The 13,760-nt window shown below is 31.7% G+C and overlaps 1 long non-coding RNA gene across 1 annotated transcript; it reads right to left on the reverse strand.

The window, feature by feature from the left end:
• Positions 1–283: 283 nt before the first annotated feature.
• Positions 284–1,526, reverse strand: LOC120270149. The gene is made up of 2 exons (XR_005539579.1): positions 1,242–1,526; positions 284–584 (listed from the first exon to the last, which is right to left on the reverse strand). It is a non-coding gene; the product is annotated as an uncharacterized LOC120270149 (long non-coding RNA).
• Between the last annotated feature and the right edge of the window lie 12,234 nt (positions 1,527–13,760).

Below are 13,760 nucleotides of genomic sequence, written 5' to 3' on the forward strand. Positions count from 1 at the left end.
TAAAACTAAAAAAAATGGAAAAGTGCAAAAGTGGCGTTCCTGAAGCCAAGACCACACTCCAGGCCATTCAAAGGATTTGGAAATATCTGCTTGACTTGTGATAGAATCCTACAAGAACCATTCCATTTCTGTTCTCTACCTTGCAAGGTTAATTAAAAATACATATTAATTTCTCTTACTACAGATCATTCATGTAATGCAAAAATTATGGAGAAAAAATTTTCAATTAATTAAAAAAAAACAAATAGTGCAGGTTGATCAGTGGTGCTGCAAGGAGAGGATCTGTCAAGCATAATGTGTAGGTTCAATAAGTCAGAATTTGCATTTTGACATTTTGAGAATCTAAGAATTAACGGATAGCTCATACATATTTTGGAAGAGGATGGGCATGTGATGTCAAGCACTGTAGCACAGGATTCAGTACAGTATAAAGAGCGTTTGGCAAAAAGTCACGGTGGTAAGGTGGTTACACGGAGGCCAGAGAATTCAAAGGTGGTGAAGAGGAAGAAGAATGGTGGGTTTCCCTTACATTATGTTGTCTCTGAATTGTAGGAGAAATGGAGCTCCTCGTACGAGTCCTCTGTCTTAAGAATGAAAATGAGAAAAGATTTGCATAAGGTTGTTGATAATTAAAAATATCAGTAATTAATCATGCATTACTCAATTTATTTTTAGACATTGTAGCAGGATGGCATTTCCTATTAGTCTCTTGTTGTAACCAAACCAACAACCAATAATACTTTTCATGTATAATAACACAAGGCTGGATGTAAAAAGACATTAAAACACAAATTGGAGGCTTGAACATCTCCATATATTAAATCTGATAGATACTCTAATTTGCACCCATAAAACAGTCTCATCTACCAAATGAGAACTCAAACAACTACACTCTCAAATCCAACCAACAAAAAAAAAAAAGAAAGAAAGAGAACATCATCATCAAAAGAACAAAAAAATAAACAAGTGCAAAACATAGCAAGATATATTCTTAATTATTCTCAATCGTATGCTACCCATCCACCCTTTTCTTCATCACGATTCAATGGATTCAGAACCACAACCCTAAATCATAATCCCAAAAACCTATTCCCAACAAACATCTAATATTTCCAAAATTGCAATAAAGAAAAGCCAAAAAAATACTTCAAAATAGATCTAGAAAAAACTTCATGCTATGATTAAAAAGTCTAAAAATATACAATGTTGAGATTGAAATAAAAAAAAAGGATTCAACTCACCAACAATCGAAAACCCTAAATCTCTTCACCACGGATCTCTCACTCTCCCTCTCTTTCTCAATCTTCACATCCTTTTTCTTGGATAAAAGGATTTGGAGATGAGCATGGCCAGCGGTTTCCAAAGAGTGGAAATTTTTGAGCAAAATTGTATACCGGGTTTGATTTGCTCTAAGCCCAATGAAAACTTCCACTTGCAATGAAGCAAATACCCCTGTTTCAATTCTGTTTAAGGGCTAGGCATTTTGATAGGATAAGAAAAGCCATTGGTTTGATAGGATACGATTGGCTAAGGAATGGACGGTGGTGATGAGGTATATGAAGGATTTAACAGTTGAGGATGGGAGTGGGGTAAGAGATCACAGGTAATGGTTTTTCTAGGACCTTCTAAAAGTTCTAAGGGGCGTTTGGATCTTGACTAATGTCTTGAGAGTGGGAATCATATGCACCCAGGCATCTTACTTCTATAACAAATAATAAATAGTACATTTTCATAAAATTGGAATTACTCAATTTTGGGTGTTTTTCACTTTGAGAAAATTGGGAGGTTTGTTTCTCCGTAGTTAAAAGAAAAATACCATTTTACCCTTTATTATAAAGTTTAGTTCCCTAGGAGATGGGGTTGATGACGCCATCTCTGAGAACGTCGGGTACGTCGGCGACATCATCATTGCCATCTCCATCGCCTACTCCTTCTCGGATGACAGTACCGGCCTTAGTGCTGTCAAACTCCTAGAAATGGATGCCAGTCTGGGAAAAAGAAGTATGTGAAGTAGGTGATGGGGAGGCATAATGACACCGAGCTCCACATCGCGGCCAAGTGTGGGGACCTCTCCGTTGTGCGCCATATACTCAGAGAGATTGATGTGCAGATGGCGGGGACTGGAAAGAATGAAGACGGCCATTGAGGTCCCTACAGGGCTGATTTCGATGCTGAGGTCACAGAAATCTAGTCAGCGATGGTCAATGAGGTCAATGAGGTCGATGAGACAACCATTGATTGGAAAGAATGAAGATCTAATTAGGGTTTGCTCCTTCACTTATCCTCTCACAACTTAATCTGATATGTTTCTTTTACAGATGCTCTCCATTGTGATGAAATTCTAATTCTCTGATTTGTATTGGAATTTTTTCTTAGAATTTTTTGCTGAGTTCCTTGTTAGATTTTATAGTTTTGGTAGTAGTGGGTCTTATATGGGCTTAGGGGTCTTACACCAAAAAGTCTCAAGACTTAGTGGCTCAACCTCCATACCTATATAAACCCATTACAATTTTATTACACAACCGATGTGGTACTATATTTCCAACATTCCTCTTGTTTCATTGGTTTCAGAGAAAACGAAGGAAAAAATGTAGAAAATTTTGAACTTTATTACTACATACTTGATTCGTCATTCATACAAGATGATATAAAGAAGAATTTAATCCTTTTCTTATATTTTCCTTCAATCTTGACGCATTTTTCAGGTTTTGTTTGATATTGTGATGATTTAATTATATCATTATATTGGCATTTGGATTATTAGGGTTATGCAAACAAAACTTTTGCATTGTAGGCATTTGTATGATTTAAGTAGCATTGATGAGATATGCTAGATGTTTCTTATTATAAATGTTTTAATTTGTTCAGGTGGATCGAAGGCCTCATTATGTTCTCAAATCTAATTTGAGAGCTAAGATTATCAGCATGGTTGTGTTTTTTTAGTGGAAATATTTGTTGAAGCAATGGCAAGGAAGGAAAAGATTGCAATTTTCAATACTGCAAGGCTCCCAGGGATGACTGGAATAGCGGTGAACCCTTTGTTTGGTGCTGTTTATCTTGCAAAAGATGGGGCCATTTATGTTGTCTTGGTGATTTTTTGGCTTCTTGAGAAGGATCAAGAACTAGTTTGTGCGGGGTGAAACACTTAGCATTTCAAGGTATTTCTATGCTTATTTTTGCTTATAGTATTCTCCAGCAATTTGATAAATTTTCAATTTTTGCTGTAATTTTTTTGTATTTTATTGTAAAATTGATATATTTCTTGTATTGCTTATAAGGTCTATTGATAAATTTAGTTGCTTGTTGTAGCTGATCTTCATCAGAGAGAATAGTGTTCAAGTGTAATTTTGGTTAATCTCTATGATGGCAATGATGTATGAGCCAAACACTTGTCTTAAGACAATATCAAAATGAACAAGCAATTGTTAAATTATATTAATTGGTTGAAATATTTAATTACAATTAGAAGAAATAAATAACATATTAAAAATATTAAATAAAAATAAAACAAGTTATTTATTAATTAATATAACAAAATTTTCTTAAGTTATATTAATTAGATGAAATATTTAAAACAATAAATTAAAATAAATAATTAAATATATTACAAATATTTAATAATAATCATATTAGTTACTTACTTTTAAATATAAACTATTATTTTGTAAGATGTCAATTTATTTATATAAAAGGGCATAAATGTAATTTTACTATATTTCTCTCTCTTACTTTACATATTCCTAACTCTAATTTTGGGTTAGTTTGCATTTGTAATCAATCATCACATTTCGTGCATCCCCAATATATATATTTTTTATTAACAAAAAGAGAATTGATCCAACATCAAGAAAATTTAAGAAAAGTCCTCCAATAAGCCACTTTATCATCTAGCCCTCGCCGGTTACTAGGGCCCACATTAGCACTCTGTTTGTCCTCAAACTTACAGCACACCGATGCAAAACATGATCATGTCATGTGGTTACTCAATTAAGAAGTTTAGATAAGCTAACTGGTTTCACTAAAAATTGGTAGACAGCTTTATTAGGTTGTTGTGATTTAAAGCATATTTTATAGCATAATGGTCATACGTGAACTCTCTTTATATATATATAATATATATATTAATAATTCATTGGATTTTTATTTTCATTTTTCTAAAAATATTAATTTTTTACAAATTAATACCAATAGTTTTAAAAAAAATAATGTTTGGAACAAAAATAATATTTATTATTTAGATACTTTATAAATTTGGTTTATATAGTATAAAAGATTTTTTTTCAAAAAAATTATTGTTTGACCCTTCATTTATTACTAATTAGTTTATATAGAATAAAAATTAGAAAAACTTGCAAACATTTATTGGTTAAACTAGTGATTTTTATTAGTTAGGATATAAGATATATATATATATAAATTTTAGAAAATATTGATAAAAAATTATTGTTTAGCCCCTTAGTTTTTTATTTTGTATAGCATAAAAAAATGTATAAATGTATTTTTTTTTTGTAACAATTGGAACTTCCAAACAACAATAAATATGTTGTTCAACTAATCTAATTATATTTTTTTTGAATTAAAAAAACTTCAAAATTTTCTTTATAATTTTTTATGCCCTTTATTTTTCTGCTGGTTCCGCCACTGCATACATGGACGGCATCACAAAGTTTCCAAAATAGAATATTATCCATAAAATTTGCGATAATAAATTTTTTCCATTAGTAATTTTCATTTAAATAAATGATAAAAAATAGTGGAGATCATTTTCAACCATAATATATAATTTTTTAAGTTTAAGATATGTAGCTGCCAATACATGGATTTGTTGCAATAAACACTATTCCTTAAAGAAATAATAAATAAACTTGTGTCTATAGTAGCTAATTCAAAATTTGCCGTTAAAAACATATCTATAGCGGCTAATATAAAAAACAACCATTACAAATATGATGAATTAGAAAATTCGTCGCTATAGAAATTTACATTGACAAATTTATAAATTTGCTACTAAATTTAGTCGTTATAGCCCAACTTTCTTGTAGTGTTGCAAACCATCTAAAAAAACCAAATAAATAAAATAAATATGTTAATAAGATAAAATAAAAGGCTCTAAAAGGGAAAAAAAAATCCAAAAATGGATAAGAAATGGCATTCAAACCATCTATAAAGTGGATACGCAACTAGTTTGCGTCATTAGGTTCCATATTTGCAAGTTAACAAGAGTCGGAGAGCAAAGCACAACTTCAGTTGGAAAAGTATGTTTTTCAAAGATGACTATATTTGTCAATGACTGTACCTTGATGGGTAATTTTTTTTTTCTGGGACACTTAACTTTGAATAATTATCGAATCGGTCATCCATCTTTAAAATGTATCAAGATGGTCACAATTCTATGTTTTCTTTTTCACCGGGAAGTCACTCGATGATTCTCAGCCCCCAATATCTTATGCGGCCACCGGATAAACGATGTCAGTACCCATTGCCAACTCATCTTGCATAGTTGGCTTGACCACATCAGCAAGGGATGTTGACTCAACTAGAAATTGGCCACGTCGACATCAACTTTCCCATTTTCTTCATCCTGGTTCGAAATCAAGGGGTAATGGAGAGCATGGGATGAATTGAAGAGGCCTTCTGAAGATGGTGTAATAATGTTTTCTTTTTAGTCCTCTCAGAGCTTGAAGAGATCATGCAAGAAAACTGATTTGGTAATGCAAGAAGACCATCTTGATTGCCTGACCTAGCCACAAAAGAAGAAAACAAAGTTTATTATATTATTGGAGTTATGAGTGGAGGTTTTATTTTTATTTTTCATTTGTTAATTTTGGGTTGATTGTAATAGAAATTTTATTTAATTTATCAATTGAATTATTTCTATTCTTTTCCCAGAATGGTAGTCAATTTGCTGAGCAAATAAATCTATTTACGAAAATGTTGAAACTTTCCCCTATCCGGCCATGTTCGAATTTTAAAAACGAATAGAATTAATGACACACTAATGATTAATTAGTAAATTTCAGACATGGTTGATTACTAATCTCACAAGAAAGTTAGGATTTTAGACCTATAGGAAGTAATCTTGATAATTAACCAACTATTAGGATGTTAATCTCACCATTAATCATTATAATTAAACACTTTGTTAGCAGTTTAACCATTCTTAGCATCAATATTAATGAACTAGTAATGTCTAAACAATAATCCAAACAAAAATTTAAAAACAAAAGAAGTCTGCAGTCTAACAAGGATTTGTACAGTCATATCTTTATTTACACATTTGAATTTCTGCAGAATGAAATAGAAAATAGAATTTATAACAAAGGTTCAGAAATAGATTTGTATACTTCACCACATATAACACCATAATTTGTACTCAGCATACAAAAGGATTAATGGGAAAAAAAAGTTTCCTTACATCTCACAATTATCTGTATCAACACACATATAGTTTGGAAAAAAAAATTTCTCAACCAAATTGGAAATTTTTACATTTGTTGGTGTTCATAAACAAACCATTTGTAATTGCATTTTTCATTCAAAGCTCATCTGGGAAGTGTTACATTAGTTGGTGCTCACAAACAAAACATTTGCAATCGCATTTTTCATTCACTGCTCAACTGGTGTTCATAAACAAAACATAACAATTGCATTATAATGTTGACCACAAAAGCTTATCCCAAACTAGATTCCTTTTTTAGATCTTTCCATGTAGACCTCCTCCACCTATGGAAGTTCCTGGAGGGAGCCATACCCTTTTCTTCTTGCCAACATCTCCTTCTTTAAGTTTGCTGATATGACTAACAGGTTGTGTAGATTGGTGAGCATTTACCTCTTTGCTTTTGCCCCCACTCAAAATCAAAATTTCCCTCCTAGTAGTCTGGGTAGGGGTTTCAATAGTCGTATTGATAACCTGAATAAAATTATATAACTATGAGAGTATGCATGTTATAAAATCTAAAGTGATCCTAACATACATCACAATTTATATAAATTAAAGTGACTTTGACTTATGAGAGTGGTTCTTGATGAGCTTCTTTTTGCAGTAAGTTTCTCTTTTCTTGATTACCTCTACTTAAGATATCCACCTGTTCAAACAAATGAATTAAAAGGAACTATGTTGAGGTAGATTATAATTTAAATTGATGAGTGAAGACAATTTAAATGAAAATTTAATTCAACTGTATTTTTTATTGAGTTAAGCTAAAATGGAAAATTTTTAAATGTAAAGTGATCCTAAACTGTGATAATGGTTGTTGATGAGCTTGAGTATGTAATATGTTTCTATCTTCCTAGCTGGTCCCACTTAACTTATCCACCTATTAAATCAAATGAATTAGAGGATAACAGGCTCAAATAAATCTACTGATGTGGATGTATTTTTGCAAGTTTTTAAATTTAAAATTCTATTGACCATGGCAAAATGTTCCTATAAGACTTCAGAGTCAATTTCATCCATTGGATTCTTATTTGTTGTCTCAACATTTTCCTGATTATTATCTCCCGTTATACAAAAAAATAATAATAACAACAGAAAAAAAAATTTATGTTTCATGATGCATATAAAAAAAATAATTTATAATTAAAGACAATGCCCATTTACCTGGCTCCTCTTATGATGTCTTTTGTTGTGTCCTATAACTTTAAACACATTTAAAGCCAACCACTTTCTTGGTCACTTTTCTATTTCTGAAGCCCCTATTTTCCTCACCTATTTCTATTTTCCTCAGCAGTGTTTTCCTACCTCTTCTCTTGTTCACTTCAATTGGTGGGATCATTGGACCTTGATCACTTATTGGCCAGCATTTCCTATCTTGAGTGGGATTTAATGTGTGTTCATATATCTAAAAGAATGTGCTGACCTTATAGCAAACATCTATAAAATCTTCAAATTTTTCCTTATTGTAGTAGATGACTGAAATAGCATGGCTACATGGTACCCCTGTTAACTGCCACTTCCTACATGTGCAACTGCCCATATTCTTATCAACAATAAATTGACCATCAGGCCCTAAAACTTGATATTGGCTATCCCCAGACCAAATTCTGTTGTACTGCCAGCTAAGTTGTTTGCATTTCTCTAATTTTTCAAGTATCCTAGGGCAATGATTGATTTTGCATTTCTTCATCCCATCCCTTTTTTAATCCTAACCATCAAATTGGTTCTAATCATCTCATTCATTGTTTCAATTCCCTTAACCCTAGCCTCGAGAATCTTTTTGTTGAAGCATTCACACAGATTATTGAGTTGTATGTCACATTTATATCTTGTTTGGAAATGTGCCTTACACCAATGGTGGGGTCTATTTTTTCATATAATCATGTGCACCTACTAATATCCCCTTCAACATCTCCATAGCTTGCTCATAGGCAGGAATATAGAAGTTACTTTGGTACAATTCCATAATTGATTTTTCAGTGCTTTTCCTCTATATGTGTTTTTAAAATTATTATGGATGTGCCTAACACAGAACTTGTGTTCACTACCAGGAAATAATTCCTCCACTCCAAGCAATAAACCCTAAAATTGATATATAATTCACACACATGACACCCACCACAAGTCGGGAAAAAAAAGGAAATGGAAGGCAATATGTTTAAGTTAGTGAACAATTAAAAAATGCAACACACCAATAAGCATCCAACAATAATAACAATGTAATCATACATTCTCCAATCATACATTCTCCAATAAAAAATTCAACAAGTTGGAAGTCTAGACTGCCACGTTTAAAATTGTAATGATCATTGGAATAGTAAGTCAACAAAAACAAATTCAGCAATTTAGCAATGTGCCATAGAAAAAATGTAATGATCATATTGATCCTAATGCAGCTAACTGGGCAGTATACACTAGTTAATTTATTGAATCATCATATTGATAGAGTCATTGCAATGAAAAAAAAATGTAATGTTGATTGGATCATAATACATAAATGATATGAGCTAACTACATTAAACAAGCAAAGAAAAAAAAAACAAAATACTATTTGCCTGTCACTCATAAAAGCCCAGTTGTAGCAATCTGTGATCCTCAAGTCTTTTGCTAACATCTCCAAAAACCATTTCTAATTGGCTTTGTTTTCCTTGTCAACTCTGGCCCAAGCAACAAGATGGATGCAATCATTTGCATCTATTGCCACTACTGCAAGTAGTTTTCCTCCATATAAAGCCTTCAAAAAGCATCCATCTACATAAAGAATTTTCCTGCACCCTGCTAAAAAACCCTCTCTCAAGGGAGATAAGCAGGCATACATGCCTTGGAAAATACCTTGTTCTCATCTGAATTTAATAGTAGACCCAGGATGAGTCTTGATCAATTCCAATTTGTAATCATACAACTTTGCCATTTGTTCTGATTCATCCTCATCTATAAGCCTATTTATCATAGAGGAAAAAAAATAATAGGAAACACATCAGGAAAAAAATTCATATTGAAACCAATAGATTCACATAATACTAGATATTATTACTTCAAAGCAATCACTTTGACCTATATGCCTTCAATCTACTTATGTCCACTTCTTGATTAGTCTTTACAGCTTGAATGATACTAAATATTTTTAGACTAGGATTAGCTCTGAACTGTTCTAAATAATTTATTACAATCTAGTCTGCATTGGCATGCCTGTTCATGTGATCCTTTGAACATTCATGTTCAAATCTACCTTATTTAATCTGCACTATCTCCGTCCTTCACCATTGGTGAGGCCCACAAATAAAAAAGGCATCCTCTCTTGCAAAGTGCTTTATATCTTTTCATGGAATTTGGTTTAAATTTCATGACATACCTATTCTTAATAACATAATTCTTAACTGCATCTTTAAATTGTTTGAAACTCCTAAATTTCATCCCAATCTTGAACATAGGATTCTTCATGTCACATTCCTCATTAAATTCTACATATCTAGGCCTTCTAGACTCCAAATCATCATCATCTGTTGATGAGCATGAATTCAACTCATCTGAATGTGCATAGTCTGAGTCAAACTGAATATCAGACATCACATTTAGAGGTTCTTGATCTAACACAACCACAACCCTATGTAATTCACTGTTATCCAAAGTTTCCCCATCTAACTCATCACTGAAATTATAATCTAAATCATTTAAATCACTATCATCTTCTTCCTTTTTCCCTTTTCCAATACACCCAATTAATATATCTTCCAAGTCTAGTTCTTCTTCTTCTACTACTGTTTCTACTTGTTATGCTTCTAACTAAATGTGGTCCATTCTACTAATTCCTTCATTAGATCCAATACCACTCTTAAGTTTAACATAGACATATACTTCCTTGCTGGAACCTACTGACCTTGCCATAAACATTGTATCTAGGTCAGTTTGTATCCTCTTTATGCCCTTATTTCCATTTACAGCATCTAACCACCATATTGTGCATTGTTCAATATCTAATTTAAACTCCTTAGCTATTGATAGCAATTCATGTTTTGAAATGTGATCTTCAGAATAGTAATCTACATATCTAATGAACAATGTGGTCCAATCATGTAATCCATCCTTATTGTAAGCAATTCAGTTGTTAGTATTGAAAATGGAAATCGCATTTCTAGTTATTGTTTTGTCTTTTTTGCAAGACTATTGATGAAATATTAAGTAACAATGAACTCAATGCAAAAGGAACTAAATTTCATTGCCATCATCATGTGATCAATTTGGGTTGTTCAAGAAAAAAAACAAATTGGTTTCATTGTAACAAGTAAACATTCACAAGGGGCAAAAAAAAAAAATACAAGACACAATTAATGCAAGGAAAATATATATTTAACCCAAATAGCAATGCTAAATATAAAATCAGACACCATGAGTTGCAATTGCATTGCCTAAAAGTTTGCATTTTTTTTTTTGGTAGCAACATTAATGTAAATGTTGTGTTACCCTTACATATTATATATATATATATATAGAAACTTGTTTATAATGCCAAGACAAAGAAAAACAACACAGAAGAAACAATCATAGACATTACCATACAATCACTAAAGTGGTATACAAAAATCTTATGTTAATAAAGAGCACTACTTTATTATGGAAAATAAATTCAGAATGGAATTCAACCTGGTCCTATTCACCTAAAAACCAGTTCTTTTGAAGAATTATTCTGATAATAAAATAATTTATTGAACAATGGCCGTTTTGCATGCATGTTAATATTCCTGATGCACCAAGGATACTCAGGTAGCAACTTAATATCTTATTTCATCATAGTTGAAAGCTAAATGTTTCTACATCCTAATTTACTCTACCAATAGTAAAAAAACATGAAAATTTACAACCTTCATCAAATAACTATAATTAATACATACATACATTTGTATGTATACAGTACAAAAAAAATTCATGCAAAGTTAAAACCTTCAACAAATAATACACACACACATAAAGAAAGAAAAAGTGAAAGATTTTAGGGACTCCATATAGAAATCACCATAGAGACAAAACCCAAACACTACTATTCTAAACCAGGTAAATAAAGAAAAAGGGAAAATCTTAAGGCAGCATGAAGAATGCATCCTTAATTAAAAAAATGAAGATAGTTTTCTGCCTCTAATACAACTAAAAAAGCCTCACTAATTGGGCAGCCTAGAATTTACTAACTTGTAAACATAAAGCAGTTCTTTGAACCATCAAATTCAGGGAAAAAAGAACCACCTAATTAACGGACAAGGATCTATGTTGAACAAGTTAATCATGATCAAATTGTTACTTCCCATCTGTTAAAAATTAGAGAACCTTACTATTATAACAAGACAAGAGTTTTACATAACCTTTGTTTAGCATAACTAAAACTCAATTATCCAATGTCCCTAAAACGCATACTAGACAAGTCCCATAAGAAAATCACAAACCTGAATGACTACGCATTAATTTTTTCTTAACATTCATGCTAATGTTACCCTTGTATATAAAAATAAAATACATAGAACAAGGCAATATAAGTAAGTTTCTCTTAATACCTTTACATGATTAGCAAATAACTAAAACTCAATTCCCTAAAACACATACTACACAATCTCCATTAAAAAAAAATCACAAAACAGACTAAGTTTGCATTTTTTTTTTCTTAACATTATCACTCAATTATCCAATGTCCCTAAAACACATCCTGGACAAGTTCTATAAAAAAAATCACAAACTTGAATGACTATGCATTTATTTCTTCTTGACATTCATGCTAATGTTGCCCCTACATTAATATATATATATATATAGAACAAGGCAATTTAACTAAGTTGTTCTTAATACTTTCACATGATTAGCAAATAACTAAAACTTAGTTCCCTAAACACATACAACACAATCTCCATTAAAAAAAAAATCACAAAACAGCCGAAGATTGCATTTTTTTTCTCAACATGATAATTTTATACATACTGTGCAAGCTCCTAAAAAAAAATACAACCTTGCCTAAGCTGTCATCTTTTTTAATTAACATGACCGACTAATATTGTCACATGCACCAATACTACTGTCCTTTTCTAACTCTGGCCTACTGGGGACCACTACAATAGATAGAACAACTTCATTATTACTACATGCTTAAAGCAGACACAAATCATGGCATCCTCATCAAAAGTGCAATGCAATGGAATGTGGGAAACTAAGCAAGCATGCATAATAAGGATAAGCACTTATAGTATTATGGCGCCTCCTCCATTTCTTGTTGTATCTCCTAGCTGATGGACATCTTATGCAACTGGACTATCATGATTCGAAGCACCCACACAAACAATGCTTTCTCCTCCCAACCAGCTGTTCAATGTCATAGCGTCTTGATGAAAATGGCAACAATAAAAGATGGATGTTGTACTATTTTCTCCAAGGAACGAACCCTGTTTGAAGAAAAGAGGAAAGTTGATGCTGACTAGCCAGTTTTTTGTTGAGTCAGCATCCCTTACTGATGTAGTCAAGCCAACTATGCAAGATGAGTTGGCAATGGTGTGCTGACATTGTTTATCTGACACACATAGAATGTTGGGGGCTGAGAATCACCGGGTGACTTCCCGGTGAGAAAGAAAACATAGAAGGGTGACCATCTTGATACATTTTAAAGATGGGTGTCTGATTCGATAATTATTCAAAGTTAAGTGTCCCAGAAAAAAATTTACCCATACCTTGACAATACCTAATCCTTTAGAATTTACTAATGCCCTTTTCTTATATATATATATATATATATATATGTGCTTGCCCTTCACATGATGCTATTATTTTAACTTAATGAAACTATTTTAATTTTAAGAAGTGAATGGAGCCACATGGACAAAAAGACAAATTAAGAACCATTTCCTTTGAAGTCTAGCTTTATTGAATTTTTTTTGGAATTTCTTGTGAATTATGATTTGTATATTATTATTTCCCATAAGTATTTGTAATGATAGAAGAACATTTTTTTTAATTTAAACAATTAAAAGTTATGAATATCATAAATTAAGCTTGGAAGACTCTTTTGAGAGCTAGTCTGATATATGTTTATGGAGTTATTGGGGTTCTAGATATGGCATTTCAAAGGATCACTCGAGGACAAGAAATTATTTGTCCTTATAAAAGTTACTTAAATGGTTATTGGTATTGTAGAGCAATTAAGGTAGTCAAATCAAGTTTCGAATCGTGAATCAAAATTCTAAATTTGCAAATATAAATTGGATCGAATCATAAGATTTAGTTCAACATTTCAAAATATATATATATATATATAATATGATTATAAAAAAAAGAAATTCTAAGTCATGCATTAAAC

Source organism: Dioscorea cayenensis, chromosome 10 (genome assembly GCF_009730915.1).
Source record: "Dioscorea cayenensis subsp. rotundata cultivar TDr96_F1 chromosome 10, TDr96_F1_v2_PseudoChromosome.rev07_lg8_w22 25.fasta, whole genome shotgun sequence".
Taxonomy (NCBI): domain Eukaryota; kingdom Viridiplantae; phylum Streptophyta; class Magnoliopsida; order Dioscoreales; family Dioscoreaceae; genus Dioscorea; species Dioscorea cayenensis.